This window comes from Trachypithecus francoisi, unplaced genomic scaffold, assembly GCF_009764315.1.
Source record: "Trachypithecus francoisi isolate TF-2019V2 unplaced genomic scaffold, Tfra_2.0 Lachesis_group21, whole genome shotgun sequence".
NCBI classification, from domain to species: domain Eukaryota; kingdom Metazoa; phylum Chordata; class Mammalia; order Primates; family Cercopithecidae; genus Trachypithecus; species Trachypithecus francoisi.
The window spans coordinates 21,696,598-21,707,031 of NW_022681467.1; the positions used below are offsets into that span (position 1 = coordinate 21,696,598).

Consider the following 10,434-nt stretch of genomic DNA (forward strand, 5'->3'; position numbering starts at 1 on the left):
TACAGGCATGTGCCACCACACCTGGCTGATTTTTGTATTTTTAGTAGAGACAGTGTCTCACCATGTTGACCAGCCTGGTCTTGAACTTGTGACCTCAAGTGATCCACCCGCTTCGGCCTTCCAAAGTGCTGAGATACAGGCATGAACCACTGCGCCTGGCCTAATTTTTAAATTTTTGTTGAGATGGGCTCTCCGTGGTTCTGCTGAGAGAGCAAAATACGGAACAAAATTAAAAAATAAAAAGAGCAAGATAAAACAAAACAATTTTTTTTTTTTTTTTTTTGAGACAGAGTCTCGCTCTGTCTCCCAGGCTGGAGTGCAGTGGCCGGATCTCAGCTCACTGCAAGCTCCGCCTCCCGGGTTTACGCCATTCTCCCGCCTCAGCCTCCCGAGTAGCTGGGACTACAGGCGCCCGCCACCACGCCCGGCTAGTTTTTTGTATTTTTTTAGTAGAGACGGGGTTTCACTGTGTTAGCCAGGATGGTCTCGATCTCCTGACTGTTTGGACGAATGGAGGCAAGATGGTGCACTTCCGGGTTCTTCTTCACCAACTTTTCCCACGCGCGCGAAAATGCAGCAGGCCACCCGGGCAGGTGCAGACCAACTAGGCATGCGCCAGGTGATGTCAATCCGAAGAGACCAAGATTTACCTGGTCGCACCTGCGGAACGCCCCCCCGACACGCCCGTGCCCCGCCTATTGCCCTCCCACTCCTAGAAAAGCCGCTCCGGAGGGACGCCACGCGCGCCTTCTCACAGCCCCACTCCTGTCGGGATGTCGGGACTGTGGGAACTCCCTCCGAGAGCCCCACCGGGGGACTCTGTCGGCCTTCTTTGCCGGAGGCCGACAGACCTCTTCCCCACACCTTAGGTGACCAAAATAAACTTGCAGTTTTGCTCCTACACTTGCCTAGTCACTGCTTCTTTTGTGCCCGCTCTGGTGGTCTTAGAAAAACAAATCAGTTGGTGCCGAACCTGGGAGGAGACCCCTCCTCGGGGCCCCCAGGGTCTGGGGAGCCTCCTCCTCCTCCTCGCTCCACGCCGCAGACGGACCAGGACCTGAGACCCGCTTCCCTCACTCTCACGGCCTCTCTGGGGTAAGTGCCCTTGTCTCCTCTTTACCTCCCTCGGCCAGAAATCCTGCGCAGGTCCGAGGTCCATTTGGAGCCACCAAGTGGCTCGGGAGACCCGTTCAGGACGGAGACGTCCGCCTGAAGGTAATCTCCACTTTGGCTCCATGAGCCTCCAGTCTGTCTCTGCTGGTTCCAAAGGACGCTTTGAAGCCAGGCAGAGATCCACTTCCATTTCCATTGTGTCCACTGTGTAAGTAAAGAGGAAACAAACGGGAAACCCCCCAGTCCAAATTTCCAAAGAGCACCGGCCTCTCTGGGGTAAGTGCCCTTGTCTCCTCTTTACCTCCCTCGGCCAGAAATCCTGTGCAGGTCCGAGGTCCATTTGGAGCCACCATGTGGCTCGGGAGACCCGTTCAGGACGGAGACGTCTGCCTGAAGGTAATCTCCACTTTGGCTCCATGAGCCTCCAATCTGTCTCTGCTGGTTCCAAAGGACGCTTTGAAGACAGGCAGGGATCCATTTCCATTTCTATTGTGTCCATTGTGTCAGTAAAGAGGAAACAAACGGGAAACCCCCCAGTCCAAATTTCCAAAGAGCACCCCCTTAGGGTGCCTCCTAGCCAATTTAAAAACCTTACAGCTCGAACAAGACCTTAGGAGGAAGCGGTTAATTTTCCTTTCCACTGTGGCATGATCGACCTCAGCAATTTCTGCCAGTGGCTAGGCAAGTGGTCTGAAATTAATTACATTCAAGGCTTTTGGGCCTTACGCTCTCGTCCCGACCTGCCCTATACTCCTCCTTCTCTCCCCGCTCTCTCCAACCCCTCCCTTCCTGCCCAGACTCCTCCTTCCTCCCCCCATCCAGACTCCTCCTTCCTCTTCCTTACCTACTGGTAATCCACTCGGTCCCGTGCCTCCTTCGGGGCCCCCAACTGGCTGTCTTGAGTCCCCTATCTCTGCCCACACCCTCCTACAGTGTTAGCGCCTTTGCGAGAGGTGGCTGGGGCGGAGGGGGTAGTCAGAGTACATGTCCCTTTTTCATTGGCCGATCTTTCCAAAATTGAGAAGCGTTTAGGGGATTTCTCAGCTAATCCCACCATCTACATAAAGGAATTTAGATACCTTTGTCAGGCCTATGACTTAACTTGGCATAACCTCCAGGTTATCCTAACCTCTACCCTAAACTGACTGAGGTTCTAACCCAGTATACCCGCTTAGATCCGGCCTCCCTCACAGGGGCCACCATTTTGGCGTCTTATTTCATTTCTCAATCAGCTCCTGACATTCGTAAAAAACTTCAAAAGGTAGAGGATGGTCCTCAGACACCAATACAAGACCTGGTTAAATTAGCCTTTAAGGTCTATAACTCCAGAGAGGAGACGGCAGGCTCGCCTCAAACAGAAGTTATAGCTCCTAGCAGCGGCTTTACAGCCCAGTCGTAACCCCAGGCCAGAGAGTACACACTCCGCAGACTCCAAGGCTACGAAAGGAGCCTGCTATAAGTGTGGCAAGGCAGGACACTATGCCAACAGGTGTCCGCAAGGTCCCCGAGCCCCAACGCAGCCTTGCTATAAGTGCAAGGCATCAGGACATTGGGCCAGTGAATGTCCTAACCCTCGTCCACTAGCAACCTCCTGCCCTGCTTGCTAGCAGGGAGGACACTGGAAGTCTCATTGCCCCACCCTGAGAACAGGTGCTGCGTCTCCACGTGACCCCCTTTCCCAGGATCCTGGGAGCTCCTTCCAGCTCCTACATCTGGACGACGACAACTGAAGGTGCCGAGACTCGGGGACCCCCATCACCCTTGCAGAGCCGCGGGTAACTCTCCTGGTAGCGGGTAAGACAATCAATTTTTTAATCAACAGCGAGGCTACCTATTCTGTTTTGCCTTCCTTCTCTGGACCTAGCCTTCCATCCAATATCTCTGTAGTAGGAGTAAGTGGAAAGCCATCCACTCCACAAAAACTCCACTCCTTAATTGCTGCCTGGCCAACAACTACTCTGCGCACTCGTTCCTCATTCCCAGCTAAAAAGGGCCCCTACTGAAAACAATCAGTGGACATCAGTTTGGCTTTCCCCCACTCGCCTCAAACTTACTAAATTTTCTTAACTATCTCATACTCCTCAACCTTGCTGGGACCTTCCTTCTGGGTTTTGCCCCTATTCCAACAAATGCTTCCATTCCTCATTCCTATACTAATACTGTGCCTTATTTTATTTTTCATCCGTGCGTCCAAATGCCAACCATGGGCCCCGACCTTAACGACGCCCCTTAACAGCAGGAAGTAGCCAGACAGACCACGGCGCCCCTTATTACTATTACCAATAAAAGGTTGGAATGTTTGGACGAACGGAGGCAAGATGGTGCACTTCCAGGTTCTTCTTCACCAACTTTTCCCGCGCGCGCGAAAATGCAGCAGGCCACCCGGGCAGGTGCAGACCAACTAGGCATGCGCCAGGTGATGTCAATCCGAAGAGACCAAGATTTACCTGGTCGCACCTGCGGAACGCCCCCCGACACGCCCGTGCCCCGCCTATTGCCCTCCCACTCCTAAAAAAGCCGCTCCGGAGGGACGCCACGCGCGGCCTTCTCACAGCCCCACTCCTGTCGGGATGTCGGGACTGTGGGAACTCCCTCCGAGAGCCCCACCGGGGGACTCTGTCGGCCTTCTTTGCCGGAGGCCGACAGACCTCTTCCCCACACCTTAGGTGACCAAAATAAACTTGCAGTTTTGCTCCTACACTTGCCTAGTCGCTGCTTCTTTTGTGCCCGCTCTGGTGGTCTTAGAAAAACAAATCACTGACCTTGTGATCCGCCCGTCTCGGCCTCCCAAAGTGCCGGGATTACAGGCTTGAGCCACTGCGCCAGGCTTTTTTTTTTTTTTTTAAAGAGAAGCAGACGGGGTCTTCCTATGTTGCCCAGACTAATCTCAAGGTCCTGGACTCAAGCAATCCTTCTGCCTCAGCCTCCCAAAGTGCTGAGAGGACAGGTGTGAGCTATCTTGCCCTGCCATGAACCCAGTTTTGCACCGTCATTTTCCTCTTTATTCTCTTTATCTGGGTGAGTACTAATTTCTGTGGCGTGTGTTGTTGGTGAAGTGTCCCTGTCAATGATGAAGATGATGTCCTCCAGCATCTGGTGTTCTCTCCACGTACTATCCTCTCTCCACTTACTCCCAGTCTCCTTTGCTGAAGGAGTTCCCAGGGGCTCCTTCCTGAGCTTTAGTGCTCTCCATCTGCACGCTCTCCCTAGATGATCCTTTTGAATCTCTTGGCTTTAAATATCACATATTGTTGATGACTCCCTTGTATATAACCACAACCCTAGCCCAGTCTCCTCCCTGTGCCTATGTGAATGAATCTGGATGCAGATATTGAACTTTCTACCCAACGATCCATCTGGGGTTGTCACACATGGAAGTCTCCTAGGCTGTCCCCCATCACAGCTGCATCTCCCTTCATGCCCCTGGTCTGTAAAATGGTCCCTCATCCACCTGGCCACTCAACTCCAAACCATGAAGCTATCCTGATTCCTCTTTTTCTTTCATCTTCCATGTGTAGCCTATTAGCAAGCACTGTCAGTATTATCTTTTTTTATTTTTACTTTTCTTGAGACAGGGTCTTGGTCTGTCACCCAGGCTGGAGTGCAGTGGTGTGATGTCAACTCACTGCAACCTCTGCCTCCTGGGTTCAAGTGATTCGCCCGCCTCAGCCTCCTGAATAGCTGGGACTATAGGCATGTGCCACCACGCCTGGCTAATTTTTGCATTTTTAGTGGAGACAGGGTTTCACTGTGCTGGCCAGGCTCGTCTCGAACTCCTGACCTCAGGTGATCTGCCCACCTTGGCCTCCCAAAGTGCTGGGATTACAGGTATGAGCCACCACACCCGGCCTGTCTTTAAAGTATATCTTGAGGCTGGGCGTGGGGGCTGAGATTACAGGTGTGAGCCACCATGCCTGGCCTCCTTCTTTCTATTTTGTTGTTGTTGTTGTTCTGTATTTTGCTTTCAGCAGAATCCGGGACACTTCATCTGGACAAAAATTAAAAATTAAGCCAGGTGTGGTGGCATGCACCTGTAGTCCCAACTACTAGGGAGGCTGAGGTGGGAGAATCGCTTGAGCCCAGGAGTTCAAGGCAAGCCATGATCAAACCACCGCACTGCAGAATGGGCGACAGAGTGAGACCCTGTAACAGGAACGACAGCAAAACATAAACCCCTGCTCACACCCTTTACCCACTCCCCATCATATTTAGGAGCCTTGCTTTTCCTGGCCTTTTCATTACCTCTTCTGTAATCTCATCTCATCCCATTCTCGCTCCTATCTTCCACGTTCCAATCACGACTGCTTTTCTTATTTTTATTTTATTTTTATTTTTTTTGAGTCGGAATCTCACTCTGTCGCCCAGGCTGGAGTGCAGTGGCCGGATCTCAGCTCACTGCAAGCTCCGCCTCCCAGGTTTACGCCATTCTCCTGCCTCAGCCTCCCAAGTAGCTGGGACTACAGGCACCCGCCACCTCGCCCGGCTCGTTTTTTTGTATTTTTTAGTAGAGTCGGGGTTTCACTCTTAGCCAGGATGGTCTCGATCTCCTGACCTCGTGATCCGCCCGTCTCGGCCTCCCAAAGTGCTGGGATTACAGGCTTGAGCCACCGCGCCCGGCCAATGACTGCTTTTCAATTCCTTGAACATGGCAAGTTCTTTCCTGCCTCAGGACCTTTGCTCTTGCCATCGCACTTCCTGAAATGTTCTTCTCCCAGGTCTTTGCATATTTAGCTTGGATGAGTCTCAGCAATAATGTCACCTTCTTCATCCTTTATCATCTTACCTAAGTTGCCTCCCAACTTTGATCAAAGCCTGTTCCTCTTGTTCTTTTTAAATTTATCACTAACATAGTAATAATAATTATTGTTTTTAGGTTTTCACTATTTATTTATGACAAATAGTCCACATTCAATATTCTCTCCAGTCAACATTTACTTGAGGCCAGGCACAGTGGCTCACACCTGTAATCCCAACATTGTGGGAGGCTGAGAGGAAGCATGTAAGAGCCCAGATGTTGGTAGGTATGGGAAGACAGAAGATAACTCACTGCATAAGCAACACCTGGTGGGGGTCCTGGTACTCAGTGGACTTGTGTTCTAAGACATGAGATGGCAGCCAAGAAATAAACAAAACATAATTATGTGCTTTCTCTGCTCATATGCGTTGTGGTGGCAATAGGTGTGGCCTCAACATGCAGAATAATGCTAGTGAGTTTGTGGACGTGTATGAAATGCTCCACCAGCAACTGCATCATCAGCATCAAAGACTACGCCTCTATCCAGATAAACGCGGCTGAGGTTGACAAGGTCATGAGCAGGTTTAATGGCCATTTTAAAACCTATGCTCTCGGTGGGGCCATTTGAAGGATGGGCAAGTGAGATGATCTGTTCTCCGATCGTCCAATGCTGATGGCATTGTCTCAAATAACTTTTTCGAGACACCTCACCCAGTCCTTCTTCAGTGTTCCCATACCTACCAGCATGCAGGCTCACTGGGGGCAGACCTAGTAAGTCTGTTTTTTTTTTGTTTTGTTTTGTTTTTGAGATGGATTCTTGCTCTGTCACCCAGGCTGGAGTGCAGTGGCATGATCTTGGCTCACTGCAACCTCCACCTCCCGGGTTGAAACAATTCTCCTGCCTCAGACTCCCAAGTAGCTGGGACTACAGGCGCCTGCCACCATGCCCGGCTAATTTTTGTATTTTTAGTAGAGATGGGGTTTTATCATGTTGACCAGGCTGGTCTTGAACTCCTGACCTCAAGTGATCCGCCTGCCTCAAGCCTCCCAAAGTGCTGATATTACAGGCGTGAGCCACCACGCCTGGCCAATAAGTTTCTTTGTGTTCATTTTTTTGTTTTTTTTGTGACAGATTTTCAGTCTTGTTGCCCAGGCTGTAGTACAATGGTGCGATCTTAGCTCACTGCAACCTCCATCTCCCGGGTTCAAGCGATTCTCCTGCCTCAGCCTCCCGAGTAACTGGGATTACAGGCATGCGCCACCACGCCCAGCTAATTTTGTATTTTTAGTAGAGACGGGGTTTCTCCATGTTGATCAGGCTGGTCTCAAACTCACGACCTCAGGTGATCCACCCGCCTCAGCTTTCCAAAGTGCTGGGATTACAGGTATGAGCCACCGCACCCTGCCCAGTAAGTTTCTTATCCATCATTTTGTCAGTGGTTCTAGCTCAGTGCCTGCCAGGTAGCACATGACCAATGAAGAGTGGCTGTACTAACTTACAGGAGGTGAGTGAGTGGTGCAGCCAACCATCTGGGCACAAAGGACCCAAATTCCAAGTGACTTTACAAACTAGAGACCTTATCAAAAATAGAGAATGGAAAAATATCACCTAGGGAAAGGCTGAATGTTTGATATTATGGCTCAAAAACCAATTGTGGGCTCAGTTCTACAGCTAGATTAGGCTTCTTATATGGTATTTGTAAAGGGCTATAAAAAAAAATCTGCAGGAAGCACGTTCACATCAATTACCTCATTTAATCCTCATACCAACCTAGGCAGTGGATAGGCTAAACGAAATTGTCTCAAGTTTACATACTAGGAAACCTATGTGTAGTTTGGTTATATGATTTCCCCAAGGTCACTGAGCAAGGCAGAGGCAGGGCAGGGACCCCATGCCTTTTCTCTCCAAGACTGCATGAGTTATATAACCCATTTATTCTAGGATCAAAGAAATATTCAAACTGAAACCTTCACATCCTGCAGTCCAGACACATCCCTCTTTTCTAAGGCACACATTCCTGAAGACAACACCTGTGACCCATTCAAGTCCCTGAGCCTGTTCTTGTGCCCCAGGCCCCACCTCAGAGAGAGACCAAGCTATTTGAAACAGGGAACAAGCCCAGCCGCAATGGCTAACATCTATAATCCCAGCACTTTGGGAGGCCGAGACGGGCGGATCACCTGAGGTGAGGAGTTTGAGACCAGCCTGGCCAACATGGAGAAAACCCGTCCATGTGTGGGCGCCTGTAATCCCAGCTACTAGGGAGGCTGAGGCAGGAGAAACGCTTGAACCTGGGAGGTGGAGGTTGCAGTGAGCCAAGACTGTGCCTTTGCACTCCAGCCTGGGCAACAAGAGGGAAACTCCATCTCAAAAAAAAAAAAAAAACTTTTGTAGTATACATACAGAAAAACTTAAGTGTGCAGGTTAATGAAATCTCACAAATTGAATATGCCTGTGTGCCTAGCACCCATATCAAGACATCACACATGGCCAGCTCTTCAGAAGACCCCTGTGTCTCTGCTTAGTCACTATGCCCCTAGAGGGTGACAGCATCCCAAATTCCAACAGGTTAGATTAGTTTGCCTCTTTTCTTCAAAAACAAAACAGAACAAAAAAATTTTGTCGTCGTCCACCTCCTGTTTGAACTTCTTTTCTTTTTCTTTTCATTTTACCTGCTGCTCCCATTCAACCTCTTTTCTATTTTATGTAACTACTGATGGATTTTTGTTCTTTTTCCTTATTTCCCCCTCAAAGGCTAAATGTGTCCATGAGGGTCAGGTTCAAATGATTCCCTTATTGAAAAAAGCCGGGTTTCTTTCTTTTGAGACAAGGTCTTGTTCTGTCTCCCAGCCTGCTAGGCTGACGCAATCTCGGCTCGCTGCAACCGCCACCTCCTGGGTTCAAATGATCCTCAGCCTCCCCAGTAGCTGAAACTACAGGGCTGCACCACCATGACTGGCTAATTTTTTTTTTTTTTTTTTGTTTTTTTTTTTTTTTGAGGCAGAGTCTCACTCTGTCGCCCAGGCTGGAGTGCAGTGGCGCGATCTCGGCTCACTGCAAGCTCCGCCTCCCGGGTTCACGCCATTCTCCTGCCTCAGCCTCCTGAGTAGCTGGGACTACAGGCGCCCGCCACCGCGCCCGGCTAATTTTTTGTATTTTTGGTAGAGACGGGGTTTCACCATGGTCTCGATCTCCTGACCTTGTGATCCGCCCGCCTCGGCCTCCCAAAGTGCTGGGATTACACGCTTGAGCCACCGCGCCCGGCATTTTTTTTTTTTTTTGAGATGGAGTTTTGCTGTTGTTACCCAGGCTGGAGTGCAATGGCACAATCTCAGTTCACTGAGACCTCCGCCTCCTGAGTTCAAGTGATTCTCCTGCCTCAGCCTCCTGAGTAGCTGGGATTTTTGTATTTTTAGTAGAGATGGGGTTTTACCATGTTGGTCAGGCTGGTCTTGAACTCCTGACCTCAGGTGATCTGCCCGCTTTGGCCTCTCAAAGTGCTGGGATTACAGGTGTGAGCCACCGCACCCAGCTAATTTTGTATTTTATGTAGACACGGAGTTTCACCACGTTGCCCAGGCTGGTCTTAGACTCCTGGGCTCAAGCCATCTGCCCACCTCAGCCTTCTAAAGTGCTGGATTACATGTCTGAGCCACAGTGCCCAGCCCAAAAGCCCTGTTTCTATACCCTGGCATCGGAGCCTTCTGTGTTTTGCCTGTAACCTATGTTTTCCACTTGGCTTATCTGATGGTTAATTATATGTATCAACCTATCTGGGCTAAGAGATGCCCAGATAGCTGGTAAAACATTATTTCTGGGTCTGACTGGGACGGTGTTTGCAGAAGAGATAAGCATTTAAATCAGTAGACAGAAAAGTTCTGCCTTCACCCATGTGAGCAGGCATCATCCAATCCACTGTGGGTCCAGACAGAACAAAAAGGCAGGGTGAAGGCACATTTGCACCCTCTTCTGGAGCGGGGCCATCCATCTTCTCCTGCCCTTGGACATCACAGCTCCAGGTACTCAGGTCTTCAGACTCAGGCTGAAGGACGCCACCAACTTTCCAGGTTCCCCAGCTTGCAGACGGCATACGGTGGGACTTCTTGGCCTTTAGAATCACGTGAGCTAATTCCTGCAATAAATCCCATCTTCCATATCCTCTTATATATGCCTCTGTATATCCTGTTGGTTCTGTTTCTCTGGAGAACTCTAATTCAATTTCCAATTCTCCAGGACCCTGGGGGTTAATCTGAGTTCTTTCCCTTCACATTTCACCTCTCATCAGTGGGCAGCCCCTGTTGGTTTGGTGGAACAAGTGAAGTCATTGAGTACTAACTGAGTACTTCAGTACTAACTGAACTGAGTACTTACTGTGTGGTAGGCACCACATGAGGAGCTGGCATACAGAATTAAATAAACCGAGACCTCTGCCCTGGATGCACTGACAACTAGTGAGGGAGAGAAACAGAAAAACAACTCATTTGCATACATTTCATTCTAAATGCTGTGATGCACGGAGGGAATGTACTTGCACCAGCCTAGGGACTCAGTGGGGGTTTCAGGAGAGGCCAAGGTGGGACTTTTT

The 10,434-nt window shown here is 50.0% G+C and overlaps 1 pseudogene; it reads left to right on the top strand.

Annotated features, from left to right (window-relative positions):
• Nucleotides 1-6,304: 6,304 nt before the first annotated feature.
• Nucleotides 6,305-7,984, top strand: LOC117069092 (annotated as a pseudogene).
• The last annotated feature ends 2,450 nt before the right edge of the window (nucleotides 7,985-10,434 follow it).